The sequence below is a fragment of the Ovis canadensis genome, chromosome 9 (genome assembly GCF_042477335.2).
Source record: "Ovis canadensis isolate MfBH-ARS-UI-01 breed Bighorn chromosome 9, ARS-UI_OviCan_v2, whole genome shotgun sequence".
In the NCBI taxonomy this organism is placed as follows: Eukaryota; Metazoa; Chordata; class Mammalia; order Artiodactyla; family Bovidae; genus Ovis; species Ovis canadensis.
This window is the reverse complement of record NC_091253.1, coordinates 33,245,479-33,268,118: the sequence shown is the minus strand read 5'-3', so window position 1 is coordinate 33,268,118 and position 22,640 is coordinate 33,245,479. Positions and strand designations below refer to the sequence as shown.

The 22,640-nt window shown below is 40.9% G+C and overlaps 1 long non-coding RNA gene across 1 annotated transcript in view; it reads left to right on the top strand.

The window, feature by feature from the left end:
- LOC138446062 (uncharacterized) overlaps positions 1-22,640 on the top strand; it is a 32,550-nt gene that overhangs the window by 5,148 nt on the left and 4,762 nt on the right. The window contains exon 3 of the long non-coding RNA XR_011259121.1: positions 7,276-7,371. This is a non-coding gene — a long non-coding RNA (uncharacterized lncRNA). The remainder of the gene's footprint in view (positions 1-7,275; positions 7,372-22,640) is intronic.

Sequence of the window (22,640 nt, the reverse complement as noted above, 5' to 3'; positions counted from 1 at the left end):
CCCTGTGTACACAGTCCATTATTTATTGCTGAAGGTAAGATGGTGATTTTCTCCTTATGAAATGATTATCCCCATAGTACTCATTAGCCTCAGAATTAAATGATGACATGTTGGAATTTCCACACATGTTTTTACTGTAACTTCTGAATTTCTAAATAGTGGTTGTGCTTAGCCAACACATAACTGACTCATATGGTCTCACTTCAAAGAACACGTGATTATCCCTCACAAAAGAAGACTAAACAGAGCCCAGATTTGTGCCTTTGCTAATTGTTTGTTCTGGCCCTTTGGTCTTTCGCCATAACTGCTCGCTTTCAAGGGACTGGAGAAATGGCTGTGTGTCTGTGCTCAGCCGCTTCAGTCGAGTCGATTCCTTGTGGCCCCACTGAACCTGCGTCTCTTGCATTGGCAGGCAGATTCTTTACCACTGAACCACTAGGGAAGCCCAGAGCAATGGTTGGTTGCAGTATTAAAGTAAATTCTTTTAAGGTCTTTAATAATTCTATTTATTTAGGATAATCTATTTGTGACTCAGATGGTAAAGGATCCACCTGCAATGCAGGAGATCTGGGTTCGATCCCTGGGTCAGGAAGATCCCATGGAGAAGAAACTGGTAACCCACTCCAGTATTCTTTCCTGAAGGATCCCATGGACAGAGGAGCCTGGTAGGCTACAGTCCATGGGTTTGCAAAGAGTTGGACATGACTGAGCAACTAACACATACATTTAGTAAACAGATTTACTCTTTAATAAAATCTCTGTTTTGTGTTAATGGTTTTGAACTGCAAATCATTGCATCTTGAGAGAAATCCCAGGACGTAGGAAGGAAGGAATCTCACGAATAATGTGCAATAAGCGCATGTGCTTACCTCAAACTGGTGGAGAGCAATGGACTGGGATTTGGGAGACAAGAGATCTCGTCAGGCTTGTACCACTAACTGGCTGTGAGGTCATGACTAAAGTTTCTCATCTGCGAAAGGGGAAAGGTATAGATAATTTTTAGACCAGTGCTAATGCGAGGGGATTTATCATGGTCAAAACTTTTGATTCCTTTTTTAAAAATCCCACCTGCCAATGCTGGAGACGCATGTTCGATCCCTGGGTGGGGAAGATCTCCTGGAGAAGGAAATGCCAACCCACTCTAGTATGCTTGCTGGGAAAATCCCATGGACAGAGAAGCCTGGCAGGCTACAGTCTTTGGGATTGCAAAGAGTCGTCCACGACTTAGCGACTAAAGAATGTACACACACACACACACACACACGTGCACGCACACACACATACACACACACATACACATACACGTCTTACTTGTTCTCTTTCTCTAGAAAACCCTGTCTAATACATCCATGATAGGCCCTGGAAAGGTTTAGAGGAAAAGAGGACCAGAGGCAATTTTCCTGCTCATGTTTTGTCTTCTCATCATATTTTCATTTTCTTCGTGACAGAGCACACTCTCTTTTTCTATAGTTTTAGTCAACAGGAATTAAATCAATTGGAACAAGGAGCCATATTTCCCCCTATATTTGGCTTTTATTAATAAGAGGCTAGATTCTTCTGGAGAAGGGAATGGCAACCCACTCCAGTATTCTTGCCTAGAGAATCCCATGGACAGAGGAGCCTGGTAGGCTACTGTCCATGGGGTTGCAAGAGTTGAACACAACTTAGCAACAAACAGACAGACTGAATAAGAGGCAAATATCAGGAAAATACATTGATATGCTAATGGTTTGCTCTTGTGTAGCTCTTTTTACTTTATCCAAGTTTATTCCTCACAGGCATGATTTTCTTATAATCTAGCATATAGTGCAGAATAGATGATTAATTAATGAGTTGACGTGGACGGTCCTCATGACAATTCTGTCAGATAAATAAATATGTCAGCAGCAATGTTCCAGGAAGGTGACATGTTGGACCGAGGTCACACAGCCAGGAAGTAGAGAAGCTGGGATGAAATTCCAGAGGACTCGATGTTAACACAAGGTAGTACCAAGGCCGACTCAATGTCCTCAAAGACTGAACTCCATACTCATGCCTCCTGTGATATGGAGCAGGAATAATATAGTCTTATCCTTTGTAGGGTCGTGAATTTCAAATGAGATCATGCACATAAAATCACATCATAAGCTTTGATGAGGAACCCCTTTCCAGAATAACACCTACATTTTCCCCCTGTGATCTGTGTCACAAAGGAACAAGGTCAGTGGACCAGCAACTTTCCACTGGCTACCCCAAATCCTCGTCTTTTATGGAGCTCAACCAAGTTTCTAGTTTCATAAAATACTGTACCTTATTTGCCACTCATTTCCTTGGTTCAACCTGCTTAAATATTTCCCCTAATTCACAAGCAGTTCAAAAAGCAATACATTTTTGTCAGTGCTACGTATTTTAATTTTAATTTATTATTATTATCATTGGCTGCACTGCACAGCTTGCAGGATCTTAGCTCTCTGACCAGGAATTGAACCCAGGGCCCCAGCAGTGAAGCCACTGGACTGCCAGGAATTCCCAAAGCTATGTGTTTTTAAAGGTTTTCTAGCAAAACATGGCAACCCACTCCAGTACTCTTGCCTGGAAAATCCCATGGATGCAGGGGACTGGTGGGCTGCAGTCCATGGGGTCACAAAGAGTCGGACACAACTGAGCAACTTCACTTTCACTTTTCACTTTCATGCATTGGAGAAGGAAATGGCAACCCACTCCAGTGTTCTTGCCTGGAGAATCCCAGGGATGGAGGAGCCTGGTGGGCTGCCGTCTATGGTGTCGCACAGAGTCGGACATGACTGAAGCGACTTAGCAGCAGCAGCAGCAGCAGCAAAACATACAGATCTCTTCTTGTTTTGTAGACATGATGCATTTTGAGACTTGAGTTTTGTGTGCACTACTGATATCTGCTTCTATAGCATTTTAATAGATTCAGTTCAGCCAAAAAAAAGCAAAAAACACATTACTTTCTAAGCTTGGGTGCCATTCATATTTCTTGTTGTTAGTATATTGCAAGATTTTTTTGTTGTTTCTCCATGTACATGAGTGTGGGATTCAGTGATTTCTGAAAATAACATCACATATATTAATATATCAATAAATCATAATGATCCATAAACTCTTTTCAACTAACTTAAGGATAGATTGATTCTCCTGGCAATAAGTAGTTCTATTATTTCATTTAAATATTGAAGGAAGTACTTAACTCTTTACTCCTGTTTATTCTTTTGAAAGCAATATGCAAATGCTGCTTGTTGTCTGTAATAACTTTTCAGTTCAGTTCAGTTCAGTTGCTCAGTCGTGTCCGACTCTTTGTGACCCCATGAATCGCAGCACGCCAGGCTTCCCAGTCCATCACCAACTCCCGGAGTTCACTCAAACTCACGTCCATAGAGTTGGTGATGCCATCCAGCCATCTCATCCTCTGTCGTCCCCTTCTCCTTCTGCTCCCAATCCCTCCCAGCATCAGTCTTTTTCAATGAGTCAGCTCTTCGCATGAGGTGGCCAGAGTACTGGAGTTTCAGCTTTAGCATCATTCCTTCCAAAGAACACCCAAGTCTAATCTCCTTTAGAATGGTCTGGTTGGATCTCCTTGCAGTCCAAGGGACTCTCAAGAGTCTTCTCCAACACCACAGTTCAAAAGCATCAATTCTTCAGCACTCAGCTTTCTTCATAGTCCAACTGTCACATCCATACATGACCACAGGAAAAACCATAGCCTTGACTAGACGGACCTTTGTTGGCAAAGTAATATCTCTGCTTTTCAATATGCTACCTAGGTTGATCATAACTTTCCTTCCAAGGAGTAAGTGTCTTTTAATTTCATGGCTGCACTCACCATCTGCAGTGATTTTGGAGTCCCCCAAAATAAAGTCTGACACTATTTCCACTGTTTCCCCATCTATTTCCCATGAAGTGATAGGACCGGATGCCATGATCTTCGTTTTCTGAATGTTGAGCTTTAAGCCAACTTTTTCACTCTCCTCTTTCACTTTCATCAAGAGGCTTTTTAGTTCCTCTTCACTTTCTGCCATAAGGGTGGTTATGCATATCTGAGGTTATTGATATTTCTCCCAGCAATCTTGATTCCAGCTTGTGCTTCTTCCAGCCCAGCGTTTCTTTTTAACTTTCTTTAAATTCATTTTCCTACGCATCTTCCTCAAGTTAGAAGAATAGATGGTGGAAAACATGCAAGTGTTGGAGTCAGACAGAGCTGAGTGGTTTCCAGCTCCTCTGCTGCCCTGGATTTTATCTGTGGGCCCCCAGCACCATTTTCTGCCTTTCTGTCTCTTTCTTGTACTGTAGGGGTTGGAAGACTGGGAGCTATCTTTCCTTTTTTTGCCTACTGGCATGGTTCCAACTGACAAAGGTCCTTCTAGTCAAAGGTATGGTTTTTCCAGGAGTCATGTATGGATGTGAGAGTTGGACCATAAGAAAGGCTGAGCACTGAAGAATCGATGCTTTTGAACTGTGGTGTTGGAGAAGGCGAGTCCCTTGGACTGCAAGGAGATCAAACTAGTCTATCCTAAAGGAAATCAACCCTGAGTATTCACTGGAATGACTGATGATGAAGCTCCAATACTTTGGCCATCTGATGCAAAGAACTGAGTCATTAGAAAAGACCCTGATGCTGGGAAAGATTGAAGGCAGGAGGAGAAGGGGACGACAGAGGACTAGATGGTTGGATGGCCTCACTGACTCTATGGATATGAGTTTGAGCAAGCTCTGGGAATTGGTGATGGACAGGGAAGCCTGGCGTGCTGCAGCCCATGGGGTCACAAAGAGCTGGACATGACTGAGTGACTGAACAACGTGGTTCCAGATATGGCTGAGGTTCTTGCAGTGAAATGAGTGTCCCTGAGACATAGAAGGAAGAAGGGAATAGAAACCATTTTGCTCTTGCTGGCAGCAGTTTTGGTAGATGTAAAAGTCTTTGCAGCAGCTTCTGTATTTCCCTAACAATTGTTTCCAGTTTGGAGCTTTGGCAGATGCACCATCTTGACAGTGCCTTCCTGAGTTATGCTCATTTTGGGGTGGATATACCCAGCTGCAATGGCAAACCTGAAAGCTAATGATGGGCAGATCCATCCTAAAGTGCCCTGACTTTAACCTTGTGGGGTCCACCAACAGTTTTGTAAGCTTCTGATGTCTACTTAGGGTTAACACAGTTAATCTTTTTCAGCTTAAAACACCTAGACTGTTTTCACTTTGCCTGACCAACCTCTAACTGATTTCACCACTGATGTGCTTTGAAACCAAAAGCAAGACATTTTACTTTTTGAACCTTAATTTCCTCATCTGTGAAATGGGCATAATGACTCATAGAACCCCACAAAGATAAATAAATAATGCATGTAAAGTTTTCAACACAAAGTGTGGATGCAGTAATGTTAGTATTTTGTTTTCACAGTCTCCCCTACCCACTCCTGCCTTTAGAGATTTCTTGATTGTTTTCTTTTAGTTCCAGGGTTTGTCCTTTTTTTTTCTTTAGTTGATTACAAATCTAGATGTCTTGGGGTGAGCTCCTGCTCCCTGCCACTTTTTTTTTTTATGAGACTTGATGCTGCCTCCAGTTCCAGTGCCATACTTTTTTGAGCACAGATTTATCACCTGTCTTTCATGACAGGGATGATTGAATTCTGCCAGAATTTTTATGGTTATTAGCTGGTAAGCTTGTCCTGGGAGACTCCATCAGAACTTTCCTTATGCATATCTCTCAAAGTCATTTTTAACTATGTCTGATTCATTTGTCTTGTTCCTAAAAGTAGCAAGAAATCTCCCGGCCAAAGGAAGTGTCTTCTTTGAGGCAAGTGGTCTTTTTATAATTCCTAGTCTACTTTTAGGAACCCACCGGCTGTGTTTCTTGTATTTGCAGCTGAAAAGGCTCAGCAACCAGGCCTCTGGGTCTGTGGGGTGGAGTGGATGATACAAGTGATGGGATCTAGTGGTCCCAGCTCTGCCTCAACTTCCTGAGAGGCCTTAGGCTGAGAACTACATCCTCTGGACCATGGTTTCCTCTCTCCTAACATCAGTCAACTCTCTAAAGGGCGCTCCCAGCTCAGGCTTTCATTGGATGGCTGGTGGAAGCCTGTTGCTTCTCCCAGATTCCCCTCTGTGGCTGACATCAGGGAACCCACTGGAGATTGCTCTTCCTGCCTCCTCACCAGTAATCATGTGGATCCTTCTAATGGGCATGGAACAGATCCTCCAAAGATTATCTCCTGAACACCCAAGGTCTGGGTGATGAACAACCCCATCCTGTGCTTTTTTGCTGTGGACCACGGGCAAATTTCAACTAAGTTCACTATTTTTTTTTTCCTCTCTATATTGTGTGGCATGCGGGATCTTAGTTCCCCAGTCAGAGATCAAACCCAGACTCCCTGCAGTGAAGGGACAGCATCGTAACCACTGGACTAGGGAAGTCCTGAATTCACGTCCATCATCACTTGTGGAGCCTCCTGTGTGCCAGATGCAGGGCCTTATGATGCGGGTGTGTAGCGTTTGTTAGCTAGGAGAGATGGACAGGCAATGGTGCTTCAACACCACTTGATGAGTGGCTGCCAGGAGGTCCCAAATCACCAGTGCCAAGGTCCATCCAGTCAGAAGTGTTGTTGGCCAGGACCCTGAACCAGCTCATTTTTAAAAACAAGTTACTTATTTTTAGTTGGAGAATAATTGCTTTACAATATTGTGTTGGTTTCTGAACACAACTGAGCACTCACAAGCACAAAAGAATACCCTAAGATTTGGTATTGGGTTGAAAAGTTGTTATCTCTACAGAACGGCATGATAACAGAGCAGTAGGAGGTAGGTCTTAAATTAGTGAAGCAAATATTCATTGGCGGGATAACAGCGATTCTATATTTACTGGCAAAGCTAGGACCAAAAAGAGAGTCTCTAAAAAGAGAGACATCTACAAGAGATGATGCTGTGTTACATATTTTTTTACCACAATATATGCAAAAGGGTTGCCTGTCAAACACCAAGCATTGCAAGTGATGGAAATGGAAATGGACAGATTTCTCAAAATAGATGAAAAAGATTTCAAAGCAAGAATACTGGAGTGGGTTTCCATTTCCTTCTCCAGGGGATCTTCCTGATCCAAGAATCGAACCTGCATCTCCTGTATTGGCAGGTGGATTCTCTACTGCTGAGCTACCAGGGAAGCCCCTGTAGTTGATGAGCAGCCATTAAACATGAGGATGCATGTGGTTATGTTTGTGTTTTAAGAAAAGGACTTTATCATCAGTTCCTCATCTGTTGCATCTGACCGAAGCCTTTCCCTTCCAGCTCCCACACAGCACGCAGGAGGCTCATGTGTTGGACAAGACTGGCTGATTCCCTCCGTGGATGTGATTGCAGACACCTATTACTGCTAATGGCAAGGTGAGAAGCTCTGGTCTACTAGAGGCCACTTCCTCAGGGCAGAAAATTCACAGATGGAGTAACAGGCGTTGATCTGCTGCTCCTTGAAAGCCAGTACAGATGGAGACGTGGTCCCTCGGTGAAAGATGCTGGACCTGGGCCTCATTTGAAAAGGCTATTACCAGATAAATATCCTCCTGTTAAAGCTGAGACTTGGGAATCAATGGCTTTCTTTACAGAGGGGCCCACAGAGGTTCTATTAACCCCACTGACCCCAGAATCTTGAGAGAGCTGAGGTTCATCTGGAGACGTAGACTTTTGACATCCAGGGGTCAATATATGGATTCTAGCAGCCTGGATTCTGTGACATTCTAGTTGGGTAATCTTGGCCCAGTCTCTCAACTGCCCTGAGATCCAGTTTCCCCATTTATTCAATGAGACTGATGACACCTGATTTACAAGGTCTGCTATAGTACAAAATTAAATAACAAATGAAGTCTACCCAGGAAATGGGCAGACATAGACGAGATATATACATTCTAGACATATACATTATCTTCTACTTCTTCATTTTTTATTTCATTTTTCTTTTCATTCTTCTGTGTGGAATTAGACCGAATGTTGAACAAAAGAATCCAGAATAAATTAAGGACTCCTACACATTAATAATAAAATTATGAACACTTCAATTAAAAATGGGTGAAAGTCTTGAACAGGCATATCACAAAAGAAAATATCTGAATGGGCAAAATTCATATGAAATGATGCTCAATATTAATTAAAATGAGATATGTCTATACACCATGAAAGGGACTAAAATTACAAAGAGTGACAATACCAAGTGTTGGCAAGGAAGTGGAGTCCATGGAACTCTCACACTTGCTGGGAATTAAAAATGACACAAATACTCTGAAAAATTGTTTGGCAGCTTCTCATAGAGTTAAACACACATTTACCATGTGAGAGTAAATCCAATTAAAAAAATTATGACATCTTCTTCTCTTTTGGCACAGTTTGAAGTTTATAAAGTGGTAGATTGAAATGTAGTTTATGGTTATAAAAATTGATCATTACACATGTCTGTTTTAAAACCCATTTGTCCTATAGGATAAATTGCCCCAAGTAGGATTACATACAAAGGCCCTGCGTCCCCCCTCCCTCCTGTTTCCATTTTTGTCTGTACCATATTCTCTAGCTATATGAAAGGTAGATCATTTCCCTCAAAGTGCTTCTCATGTGGGCGCCCATATCTTTGTGCACTGTTTTGTCTGCAATGTTCTGCCTGACTCGCATCCTTATCCTTCTTGGCCCCAGCCAGGTGAACTCTTAATTATTCTTTAAAACCCACATCAAATGTCACCTTTTTGTTGGAGCCATTCTGGATTCTCCCAGGCAGAGGCAGTTCTTTCCTCCTCTTTGCTATCTCTTAGTACCATACACCCTAGCACCGTATACCATTGCACCACACGCCATTTTACCACATATCATAGCATCATACACCATAGCACCACACGCCATAGCATCACACACCATAGCACCGTACACCATTGTACCACATACCATAGCACCACACGCCATAGCACCACATGTCATAGCACCACATGTCATAGCACCACACGCCATAGCACCACACGCCATAGCACCGTACACATAGCACCACACACCACACACCTTGTTTAAATGTCTCCACCATTTGACTGGGATGCTCAGAGTTGGGAGTTGTATCACTGGCTCTCCAGTGTCTGCCTCATAACCCAAATCCCATCATAGCAGTTGTCTGTATTAACTTTTTCTGTGTACTTTATTATTATATCTTAAGAATCTATCTGGCCATGCCAGGTCTTAGCTGTGGCATGTGGGATCTAATGTCTTGAACAGGGATGGAACCCGGGTCCCCTGCATTGGGAGTGCAGAGTCTTAACCACTGGGCTTCCAGGAAAGTCCCTCTGTGTACAGCAAAAGCCAAACTCCTCACAGCATGTGTAGCTCTGTGGTATCTAACCCTCCTCTAGGACCTCATGCCATTCCACCTTCCCTTGATTAGGAGGTTGCAGACCCTCTGGCCTTCTTGTTCCTTGTATGTCAGTTCCTTCCTGCTGCAGATGCTAAACAAACAACTCCCCACCCGCATCCCGTCCACCGTGGAGTTGGTCAGATGCTCATCCAAGCTCTTGGGAAACTCTTGGTTTACATCCCAAACTTGGGTCTCAGTTTATATATGTCCTCAGAGAGACTTTCCTTGGTCACACAGTCCAAACAGCCCCATGCCCACCCAATGATTCTCTCACAGTATCCCATATTTCTGGCTTGTAGCCCTAGTCACAATTTATGTATATGCTTTACTAGCTTAGGCTTCCCAGCTGGCTCAGATGGTTAAGAATCTGCCTGCAGTGCAGGAGACCCAGGTTTGATCCCTGAGTTGGGAAGATCTCCTGGAGAAGGAAATGGCTCTCTACTCCAAGATTCTTACCTGGAGAATCCCATGGACGGGGAGCCTGGAGTGCTGCAGTCTGTGGGGTCACAAAGAGTTGGACACAACTGAGGAACTAACACTAACACTTTCGTTTGCTAGTTTAATGTCTGTTCTACCTTGCAGTCTGTAAGGTCAATGAAGGCAGTGTCTGTCTGTTTTGTTCCCTGCTGTATCCTAGAATATAGCACAGTGCCTGATTCAAGTCAGGCATTACCATTTCTAGATTGACTCGATGTAGTGAAGACTTGGACACGACTGAGCGACTTCCCTTTCACTTTTCACTTTCATGCATTGGAGAAGGATATGGCAACCCACTCCAGTGTTCTTGCCTGGAGAATCCCAGCGATGGGGAAGCCTGGTGGGCTGCAGTCTATGGGGTCACACAGAGTCAGACACGACTGAAGTGACTTAGCAGCAGCAGCAGCAGTGCCCACTGGGTGAAGTGGTGAATGACTAAATTGAAGATTTAAACTCAATTTAAGAATAATGGAGTTGATAGTATTATTTAAGCTATTTGTATTTTAGGATCAGAATATTTTGTGCTCAATGAAACCAATCTTATATTTTTGCATTACAAAAATAATGTATGCTTATTACAAGTCAAACAAAATGAGAAAGATATTTTAAAAATTAATAGTTTTTCTTATCCTCCCTACAATCCCCTTCCTTCAAACTAACCATAGTTTTTGCATGGGGGGATATTTTTCCGATTTTTACATTCATGCATACATGTTTCTTCCTTCATGTGTGTGTGGATGTGTATATTTACATATTTGTCTATGCAGTTTTTCTTTTTTAAGTGAGTAATTGGATGATACTCTACATACTACTCTCTAGCTTGTTTTTTTCCACTTAATACTTTTTCTCCTCTTAATAACATTTCATGAACATTTATCCAGTTCAACACATACACATCTCTCTCTTTTTAAGAGCTACATAATATTTCATAGCATGGATATTACAGTTTTCCATGATTCTCTATTGATGAATGAAGTTGTTTCTAGTGTTTTGCTATTACAAATAACGGTTCTGTAAATATCCTTGAATATGTTTTTCCTTGTACACTGGAGTCTCTCAAAATATTACAAATGCTGGGAGAGAAAGATGCATATTTAAAAATATTACCTATTTTCTTTTTCTGAAAAATATTTATTTGTATAGCTGCATCAGGTCTTAGGCGCATCATATGGGATCTTTCACTGTGGTGTGGTGGGCTCAGTAGTTGCAGCGTGTGGGGCGAGTTGCCCTGCAGCTTGTGGAATCTTACTTCCCTGATCAGGAATCAAACCCCACGTCTCCTGCATTGTAAGGTGGATTCTTAACCACTGGACCGCCAGAGAAGTCCTAGTGCCTGACTATTTTCTAGAAAGGGAATTTATATACCTTCAGCAGTGTATGAATGTGCCCATTTTCCTCTGTCCTAAGAATGGATGTTCTTGTTTTCCAAAATGTTTTCCAATCTCCTGCTATTTGTGGATGAGGTTTAAAGAGAAGTCAGTATTCCCCTGGAGTCCTGAGATCTGGGAACTGGGAGACAAATTGCCCTCCCTTTTGACTTGACTGCGGGAAAACTAGCTCAAAGAGAGTAGAGCCTCCAACTCAGTCTGACTCTGTACAGTGTTCTGGGCATTAGCTAGACTTAGCCTCTAAACAAGTGCAGTCCAGTAATGGGAGCATATGGGCTTTTGACAGGAAATGCTTAAGACTGGATATCGAGTTTAGCATAAGGCTGTGTCAGGGGAGATGTGGTATTAGGTTTTCACTCACTGATTCACTTAATAGCACTAAGAGGGTGGGCTTGTGAGCTGCATCTGACTGTAAGCTCTTTGAAAGAACAGATGGGAGGAAGGCAAATGGAGCTCTAAGAATCAAATCGATGGAGCAAAGGTTCAGTTTTCCTGCCAATGGGAGTTCGCCCCTCAGGGATTCCAAAGGCATCTCAGATGTTCCCTCATGCCTCTGTGACCAGCTGTTTCTAGTTTCTTCCTTTTAAAATGGATCCTGCACTTACCACTTCCCCAAACTGAAAGTGATAAAGGTAGCACTTTTGCAAAGTGTCGGGGAATTCTGCAAAAGGCTGTAGAAAGAGAAGGTCTAAACTTTTGCCTCTTTCAGATTTGTAACTTAGAGTCCAGCTAGCTGATCCACACAGAGGCCTTGTGAGGGCAGCTTGCTGGTGAAGGAGTGAGGGAGGAGGGGATTTAGGATGGCTTAAAAAGTGTTTCTCATACTTAGGTTTTTCCAGTAATGTCGAATAATTTTTGCCTTACTGATTATTTTCCTTTAACCAATTCATTATTAAACCTACTCTTTTCATAAAAATAATATATTTTAAATTTGACGTTGAAGTAATACATATTATACTTTGAAATATATAATTTGTATCTATATACACATAATTTGGGTCCCAGCCTCTGCCAAAATACAGAGATAAAATAGCTATCATCCCAGAATTATATAGAAAATCAAACAGTTGCTCAAGAGGTAAAAGCATAGATATTTTCAGGCATGCAAAGATTAAAGAAAGGTATGACTCATGTGTGCGCTTAAAGAACTACAAAATGATAAAATTCATCAAAAAGGAAAATGGACATGGAAGAGAGAAGTGAGGTGCAAGAAGAAACCATGAACTAAGAAACTCATGAAATATGTAAGTAACTAACTGTGCAAAGTAAAATCTACCCATGTACACACAGACATTTTTTGGATTTAAATAAAATGATGGAAGTAAAATTTTTGGACATCAATAAGATTAAAGATGGGAATGGGGCAGTTACAATGATTTAAAATACACCAACTTTCTTTTCCTAGTTGGAAGATGTTGTTTAGTTGCTAAGTTATGTCTGACTCTTTTGCAACCACCAGGCTCCTCTGCCCATGGGATTTCCCAGGCAAGAATACTGGACTGGGTCGCCATTTTCTTCTTCGGGGGATCTTCCTGATCCAGGGATCAAACCCTTGTCTCTTGCATTGCAGGCAGATTCTTTCCCACTGAGCCACCAGGGAAGCCCTATTTGGAAGATAGAGATATCCAATAAATTTGAGCTTTGTAGGGAAAATATAAGGTGCTGTTAAATATGTAAGTCACTGTTAATAAGGGTGTTAAATATTTAAGCATTATTGGAGGTAAAGAGGGACATTGCATGTGAATAGTGTACTCTATTCTTTACCCTTCCCATTGTCTTCCCATCAAAGGAGTCCTTACCCCTTGAATCAGAGTTAGTTTGTGACATTCTTTGACCAAGAGAATGTTCTGGAAGTGACACTATGCCACCTTTGAGCACTGTCTTAAGAGGCCTTATGTGATTTTGGAAACCGGACAGTGTTCCATGATCAAAGAGGATTAACCTATGATGATGAGAGGCCTGGGCCAGTTACTCCTGTTGTCCCTGCTGGCAGCCACACAGCAACCAGGTGTGTGCCTGAGTCTATCTTAGAGCAACCATCTCCCAATCAACCCACCACTCAACCGAGATGCATGAGCTCGCCCATTTGAGATTAGCAGAGCCTGGCCCAGACCAACAAAACTGCCCAGTTGACCCATATCTTGTGAGCAATGATAAATAATTATTCTTTTAAGCTATTGAGTTTCTCATTAGTTTGTTAAATAGCAAATGGATATATTGGGCTTCCCTGGTGGCTCAGGGGTATAGAATCTGCCCCCAATGCAGGAGATGTGGGCTCAGTCCCTGGGCTGGGGAGATCCCCTGGTGAAGGAAATGGCAGCCCACTTCAGTATCCTTGCTGGGAAAATCCCTTGGACACAGGAGTCTGGTGGGCTACAGTCCATGGGGTCACAAAAGAGTTGGGCATGATTGAGCGATGAAGCATACATACAATGGATATACTATATATAATGATAGACTTAGTATGCAAAACACACGTATACACACATTCTGTGGGTTGAGAGGAAATGGGCAACACAGTAGAAACATACATAGAGTTGATGCAAGGCATTCCAAAATTTATATTCACATGTAAATTAGGACAAGATGCTCAGCCTTAGCAGTAAACCACAGAGATGCAAATGAAACAACAAAATAAGATATCATTTTACACCCATAAGCTTGGCAGAATTTAAAAATTCTGAAAATACCAAGTGTTCCCAAATGTAGGAGGAAGCAAAAACTTTCATATACTGTTGAAGGGGTTATATGTGGCCACCTTGGAAAAGAAGTTGGCAGCATCTAGAAAAATTGAACATGTGCAGACCCTAAAGAATGTGTTTTGCACATCCAGTTATAAGTATATCTCCTAATGAAATGTTCACAGGTGTTTCCAAGGGAAGGCTATATAAGGGCAGTCATCAAAGTAAAGTTTTTAAGAGCATGAATTTAGAGCAACCTAGTAATACTTGCCCATCATTGGAAAAATGAATATAATCACTCACAGCAGTTAGAAAAAATAAAATAAATCTGTTTGTTCCAGTATGAATAAAATATAAAACTTTCAATGTTGAGTAAAATAAGAGAGTTGCAGAGGAATTAATACAATGCATCATTTATGTAAATTAGAAAAACAAGTTATTTTATATTGTTAATTCATCTTATAACAAATATGTCTATATAGACTGGGAAGTTCCATGTAAAATTCATAACACAGGATACATTTGGGGAAGGAAGATAAATTAGAATAGGGAGGATGACATAGGGGTTTCAAATTTGTTTGTACATTTTTATGTATCTTTTTTTCTACAAAAGTAACTAAAACTGGAAGTATGATATCATTTGTTAATTTTGGATGCTTATTATAATATTTATTGTATTTTTATGTGTTTTCAACACTTTAACTTGCAAAAAGAAATCCTTGCCTCAACCCCACCTGCCATATGCCTCACCACTAGTATTATTTGGTCTTAACCACTGAAATCATTGCATTTCTTGGAGGAAAACATAAACTGGGTGTGTTCGTGAACCATGAATAAGCCACTGTATATTCATGTCTTTAAAATTATCCTGTGGGCTAATATTGTCCGATGGTCTTATCCTGACCCAAAGAAGCCACAAGCAGGCAATTAAAGGATGCTTTAACAAGTAAATAGATGTTATCTGGGCAAAAGAAAAAAACTTCAAATTAAAATGATAATGATATACATTAGATCTGAAGAAGGGTGAAGACATAGCTGCAGTTTTCTTGATCTGCTGCGGAGAAATGTCTCCCCTCGCAGTGGGATCAAGCAAGTCAGACTAGAAGCTCTCCACTCTGCCTCTCCAAGTGCCAGGCAGAGGGAGGACTTTCAGAACATGAAAGCCATGTTGTAGCAGTCAGGGTTCAAGTGCACCCTACATAGTCACTCTAGTGATTTTGATTAAAAGGGGTTGGATGCAGGGAATTATTGCTTACAGAATTGTCATTGGTGCTGGAGGAGCCAGCTCTTGGCTGGGTATCCAGAGCCACTCCCAGAAAAATTCTGCAGAAGTGGCCAAATGAGAGAGCAATTATATCCAACTCCATCTGTAACCTGGGTGTCTTATTGGCTCCCTCAAAAGCAGAGCTGAAAAGAGTTCACTTGGAAGGTTATCCCAAAAACCCAGGATGAGGGATAGAGGATAGGGAAACAGGGAAGGAAAGAGAGTCAATAGCATGTGAAATGATGGGCAGGTTGTCACCATGGGCAACTAGGTATTCCTCTGGGGATTCTGGAAGGAACTGATAGAATGCACCTCAGTAGGATCCCTCCAGAGACAAGAAACTAGAGCATTTATACATGGCACCTCTTCCCTGTTGCTTGAGGGTAGGACCCAGGGCTGTTAACATCTTAGAACTTGTGGGTTGCATTTCTAAAGGCTGAACAACCTTCCCATGACTTTGGAGAAAGCCCTGATGCAGAGAAACAGAGAGATGCCCTTGGGGTGCTTGGGATGGGCTGTGGGCAGCTTGCACAGAACCATCTATCATAGCTGGGCTGAGGGACAAGCATGGGGCCCAAACAGTGTCTGCTGCTTTGGTAGTTCTTCCCAACGGTTGGTTTGGTACTCACAGTACAGTGGTCTTGATGTGGGAATCAGTAAGATACTGCTGCTACTGATGACTCAGAGCTCTGCCATCCCCTCTTGATCAAGTCCAGCAAAATGACAGCTTGTCCCCTACTCCTTTCTTTCTGGTTAGCTCAGTTATAAACTCATGTCCTGTGTGAGCAAAACCAGTAGGGGAGCTCTGAATTGCATCCAGAATTCTAGCTGCAAGGGAGTCTGGGAGACGGGGTTGTCAGCTCTTCAGCCTCTGAATCAACAGGATAGACCTTGGAAAGTGAGATGTTGAGCCAGCTGTATCTGATCTGTACTGTATCTGATCAAGTGAAATTTCCCTTCTAGTCACCTTGCTTGGTGACTTTGTTCAGGCAGTTTCTTCCCTTGAAGCTGTCCTTGCCCACTCTCAGATGCTTCTCCTCTGCATTCAGCTCAGTGAAAGAGGGAGAAAGTATCAGCCTTCAGGGATGACATCAGTGACCTCTTCATCACTCTCAGAGCCCCTCAATTTATCCTCTCAGCTCTTACCCCAGTTGCAATTGTACAATTATTTAAAAATACTGATTTAGCATCTTGTCTCTGCTAAACCAGAGGTATATGAGGGCAGGAACCACCTCCCTGCTTATTTACTGTTGCTCCCAGCACCAAAGATATTCATGCTAGATACATAGGGATTGGATACATATTATTTGAATTTGTTGTTGTTGTTGCCCAGTTGTGTCTGACTCTTTGCATATATGAATGGAAAAAATGAGTATTAGGGGTTATGTGTCCTTTATCTGTACATGGATGCTTCATTTGCGTATAAGGAATAAAACAACCTACATTCAACACTGCTTTTGAAAATAAGGACAGGAAGAGAAGGGTCTGGTTTAAAGTGACTAAATTATTCCACTGAGGGAATGTGATATTTTTGGCTCCTGCTGTTAACTGAGGGCTGCTATTTCCAGTCCTGGACTGGAACAGACATTAGTGAGCCAGGCAGGCGGTCACAGGCAGTGTTTGAAAAGAAAAGGCAGCATGATAATTTCCCATTCTGATCAGTCTCGGGACTCTAAAAGCAATACATTTCGTGATACAAAAAAAAATTTCAGGAAAGAAGGGATCTTCTTGCCTATGAGATCTTATTGAAGGAAAATTTCAGAATAACTGGATCTAAAGGAAAAAATTGTGACCTTTGAAATTGGGATGTTTGTATGTTAGACTCTGGGATCCACTCTCATTTTGACTTAGCTGACTTTCCGAATAGCTACAAGCCTTCTTAAATATTGAAGTGGGGCCCCTGTTGTGTAATACTAGGCAACATCATTTGAGCTATTTCATGTTTCAGGAAATATTTTAGATATAGTCTCTTTTCTAATCCTTGAACTAAAGCTATGTGATAGGAATTATTATTGTCCTCATTTTATAGAGAAGAGTACTGAATCTTGGCAAGGTTAATATGCTGCGCAAGCTCAAATAGTTAACAAGTGAGGATGTCTAACTCCAGGCCTGACTGACTCCAGAGCGCATGCTCTTAACCACTGCTTGTGGGGAATAGAGCCTCAGGATGCAGAGACATCTGAGCGGGTTACACACTTGGGGCTTTCCCAGTCTGTATAGTCAAAGCTATGGTTTTTCCAGTAGTCACGTATGGATGTGAGAATTGGACCATAAAGAAGACTGAGCACTGAGGAATCAATGCTTTCAAATTTTGGTGCTGGAGAAGACTCTGGAGAGTCCCTTGAACTGCAAGGAGGTCAAACCATTCAGTCCTAAAGGAAATCAACCCTGAATATTTATTGAAAGAGCTGTTGCTGAACCTTCAATACTTTAGTCACCTGATGAGAAGAGCCAGCTCTTCGGACAAGACCCTAATGTTGGGAAAAATTGATGGCAAAAGAAGAAGGAGGCTGCAGAGGTTGAGGTGGTTAGATAGCATCATCAACTCAATGGACATGAATTTGAGCAAACTCCAGGAGATAGTGAAGGACAGGGCAATCTGGCATGTTGCAGTCCATGGGATCACAAAGAGTTGGACAAGACTTAGCAACTGAACAACAACTTTCCTTACTGGTTGTGTGGCTAAAAATGACTGAGCCTCAGTTCCCTTAGCAGTAGAAAGTAGATAACACCTTCTTTGCAAGGTGGTCTTGAGAACTGGAGACCATGAGTGAAGGGGTTTAATACGTAGCATTGCCTCTTTGTGACACTACTAGTTTAGACAGCAGTAGTGCCTGGAATCTGTGGGGGCAGGAGGAGGGGAGTTGTTGAAGAGGTTCTAGGCAGAGAACTTCTACTTGTTTGCTGATTCTCAATAGGAAGGCTGTGAGCTTCTTACCTTTGTCATAAACTTTCTTCTCCAAAATGTGCAAAGAGGAGGTCATGACCTTGGAGCATGGTGCTGATTTCAACATGCTGCCTGAGACTTCATGAAAGGTGCTACACTCGAAAGTATTTTTATCTCATACCCATGAAACCCTCACCATGGTTAAGATAATGAGCATATTTATCACCTCTAAAAGTTTCCATGCAGGTCTCTGTAATCCCTCCTTCCAGACCCTCCCTCTTGTCCCCAGGTAACCACTAATATCCTTTTGGTCACTACTGATTAGTTTTTATATTCTAGAATTTTATATGGATGGAATAATATTTCCCCCTTTTTTTGATTTAACATAAATGATTTTGAGATTCATCTATGTCATGGCTTATATTAGTAGTTTATTCCCTGAATTGCTGATTAGTATTTCTTTGTATGGATGTACCAAAGAGTTTTAATCCATTAACCTATTAATGGATTAATGGACCTTTGGGTTGTCTCCAATTTTTTTTTTTTTTTTTGCTATTACAAGTAAATCTGCCCAGAACACTGTGCACATCTTTTTATGGACATGCCTTCATTTCTTTTGGGTAAATAACCAGATGATCATATGGTAGGTACACATTTAACTTTTAAAGAAACTGTCAAGCCGTTTTCATCAGGAGTGTTTTAATGCTGTTCTCAATAAGTTTTGTACATTCCTTATTAAGTTGATTCTCAAGTGTGTATTCTTCTTTGTCGCTTTTACAAAAAAATATGGGATTTTCTCTACCATTTTACATTGTAACTGGTTATTAACTGTTCACATGGAGACTATTAATTTCTGTAGGTTACTTTTATAACCTCCTACATTATTGTATTCTTGTTTGAGTTTATTTTTTATTTATTTTTAATTGGATAATTGCTTGACAATATTGTGTTGGTTTCTGCCATACATCAACATTAATCAGTCATAGGCATACATGTATCCCCTCCTTCTTGAACCTTCCTCCCACCTCCCATCCCATCTTTAGGTAGTCACAGCACACTGAGTTTGATCTCCCTGCATCACACAGCAGAACCTTACAGTTTTATTTTTTATTTTATTTAATTTTTTTATTGAACAATAATTGCTTTACAGAATATTATTGTTTTCTGTCAAACCTCGACATGAATCAGCCATAGGTATACGTATATCCCCTCCCGTTTGAACCTCCCTCCCATCTCCCACCCCATCCCACCCCTCTAGATTGATACAGAGCCCCTGTTTGAGTTTCCTGAGCCATACAGCCAATTCCCGTTGGCTATCTATTTTACATGCGGTAATGTAAGTTTCCGTGTGACTTTTTCCATACATCTCACCCTCGCCTCCCCTCTCCCCATATCCGTAAGTCTATTCTCTATGTTTGTTTCTCCATTGCTGCCCTGAAAATAAGTTCTTCAGCACCATTTTTTCTAGATTCCATATATATGCATTAGAATATAATATTTATCTTTCCCTTTCTGACTCACTTCACTCTGTATAATAGGTTCTAGGTTCATCCACCTCATCAGAACTCACTCAAATGCATTCCTTTTTGTGGCTGAGTAATATTCCATTGTGAATATGTACCAAAACTTCTTTATCCATTCATCTGTCAATGGACATCTATGTTGCTTCCAGGTTCTAGCTATTGTAAATAGTGCTGCATTGAACAATGGGATACATGTGTCTTTTTCAATTTTGGTTTCCTCAGGGTATATATGCCTAGGAGTGGGATTGCTGGGTCATATGGTGGTTTTATTCCTAGTTTTCAAAGGAATCTCCATACTGTTGTCCATAGTGGCTGTATCAATTTACATTCCCACCAACAGTGCAAGAGTGTTCCCTTTTCTCCACATCCTCTCCAGCACTTATTGTTTATAGAATTTTTGATGGTGGTCATTCTGACTGTTGTGAGGTGATATCTCATTGTAGTTTTGATTTGCATTTCTCTAATAACTATGAACAATGTTGTGCATCTTTTTATGTGTTTGTTAGCCATCTGCATGTCTTCTTTGGAGAAATGTCTGTTTAAGTCTTTTCCCCACTTTTTGATTGAATTGTTTGTTTTTTGGCATTGAGTTGTATGACCTGCTTGTATATTTTGGAAATTAATCAGTTGTCAGTTGTTTCATTTGCCATTATTTTCTCCCATTCTGAGGGTTGTCTTTTCAGTTTGCTTATAGTTTCCTTTGCTGTGCAAAACGTTTAAGTTTAATCAGGTCCCACTTGTTTACTTTTGTTTTTATTTCCATTACTGTAGGTGGGTCATAGAGGATCTTGCTTTGATTCATGTCATTGAGTGTTCTGCCTATGTTTTCCACTAAAAGTTTTATAGTTTCTGGTCTTACATTTAGATCTTTAATCCATTTTGAGCTTATCTTTGTGTATGGTGTTAGAAAGTGTTCTAATTTTATTCTTTTACATGTAGCTGTCCAGTTTTCCCAGCACCACTTATTGAAGAGGCTGTCTTTGCCCTTTTGTATTTTCTTGCCTTCTCTGTCGAAAATAAGGTACTCATAGGTGCATGGATTTCTTTCTGGGCTTTCTGTCTTGTTCCATTGGTCTATAGTTCTGGTTTTGTGCCAGTACCATAGTGTCTTGATGACTGTAGCTTTGTAGTATAATCTGAGGTCAGGAAGGTTGATTCCTTCAGCTCCACTCTTTTTTCTCAAGACTGCTTTGGCTATTTGGGGTCTTTTTTGTTTCCATGTGAATTGTGAAATTTTCTTTTCTAGTTCTGTGAAAAATGTCATTGGTAATTTGATAGGGATCACCTTGAATCTGTAGATTGCATTTGGTAGTATAGTCATTTTCCAAAATATTGATTCTTCCTACCTAGGAACATGGAATATCTCTCCATCTGTTTATGTTGTTTTTGATTTCTTTCATTAATGTCTTATAATTTTCTGTGTACAGTTCTTTTGGTCTCCTTAGGTAAGTTTATTCCTAGATATTTAATTCTTTTTGTTGCAGTGGTGAATGGGTTTGATTCTTTAATTTCTCTTTTTGATTTTTCATTGTTAATATATAGAAATGCAAATGATTTTGTATCCTGCAACTTTGCTAAATTCACTTATTAGCTCTAGCAATTTTCTGATACTATCTTTAGGGTTTTCTACGTACAGTATCATGTCATCTGCAAACAGTGAAAGCTTTACTTCTTTTCCAATCTGGATTCCTTTTATTTCTTTTTCTTCTCTGTTTGCTGTAACTAGGGCTTCCAGAACTATGTTGAATAATAGTGGTAAAAGTGGACACCCTTGTCTTGTTCCTGCTTTTAGGTGGAATGCTTTCAGGTTTTCACCAGTGGCAGTGTTTGCTGTGGAGAACGGAATGGCACCCCACTCTAGTACTCTTGCCTGGGAAATCTCATGGATGGAGGAGCCTGGTAGGCTGCAGTCCATGGGTTGCGAAGAGTCAGACATGACTGAGCGACTTCACTTTCACTTTTCACTTTCGTGCACTGGAGAAGGAAATGGCAAACCACTCCAGTATTCTTGCCTGGAGAATCCCAGGGATGGGAGAGCCTGGTGGGCTGCCGTCTATGGGGTTGCACAGAGCTGGACACGACTGAAGTGACGTAGCAGCAGCAGCAGTGTTTGCAGTAGGCTTATCATATATGGTCTTTAGTATGTTGAGGTAGGTTCCTTCTATGCCCATTTTTTTTGAAGAGTTTTAATCATAAATGGATGCTAAATTTTGTCAAAGGCTTTTTCTGCATCTATTGAGATGATCATATGGTTTTTATCTTTCAATTTGTTAATATGGAATATCACATTGGTAGATTTGTGTATATTGAAGAATCCTTGCATTCCTGGAATAAACCCAGCTTGATCATGGTGTATGAGCTTTTTGATGTGTTGCTGAATTCCGTTTGCTAAAATTTTGTTGATGATTTTTACATCTATGTTCATTAGTGATATTGGCCTTTAGTTTTCTTTTTTTTGTGTGTTGTCTTTGTCTGGTTTTGGTATTGGGGTGATGGTGGCCTCGTAGAATGAGTTTGGAAGTGTTCCTTCCTCTGCAATATTTTGAGAGTTTTAGAAGGATAGACATTAACTCTTCTCTAAATGTTTGATAGAATTCTCCTGTGAAGCCATCTGGTCCTGGGCTTTTGTTTTTTGGAAGATTTTTGATCACAGCTTCAATTTCGTTGCTTGTAACTGGATTGTTCATAATTTCTATTTCTTCTTGGTTCAGTCTTGGAAGATTGAACTTTTCTAAGAATCTGTCCAATTCTTCCAGGTTACCCATTTTATTGCCATATAGTTGTTCATAATAGTCTCTTATAATCCTTTGTATTTCTGCATTGTCTGTTGCAACCTCTCCTTTTTTACTTCTAATTTTGTTGATTTGATTCTTCTCTCTTTTTTTTCTTGATGAGTCTGGCTGAAGGCTTGTCAACTTTGTTTATCTTCTCAAAGAACCAGCTTTTAGTTTTATTAATTTTTACTATTGTTTCTTTCATTTCTTTTTCATTGATTTCTGCTTGGTGTTTTATGATTTTTTTCCTTCCACTAATTTTGTTTGTTTGTTTGATTTTTT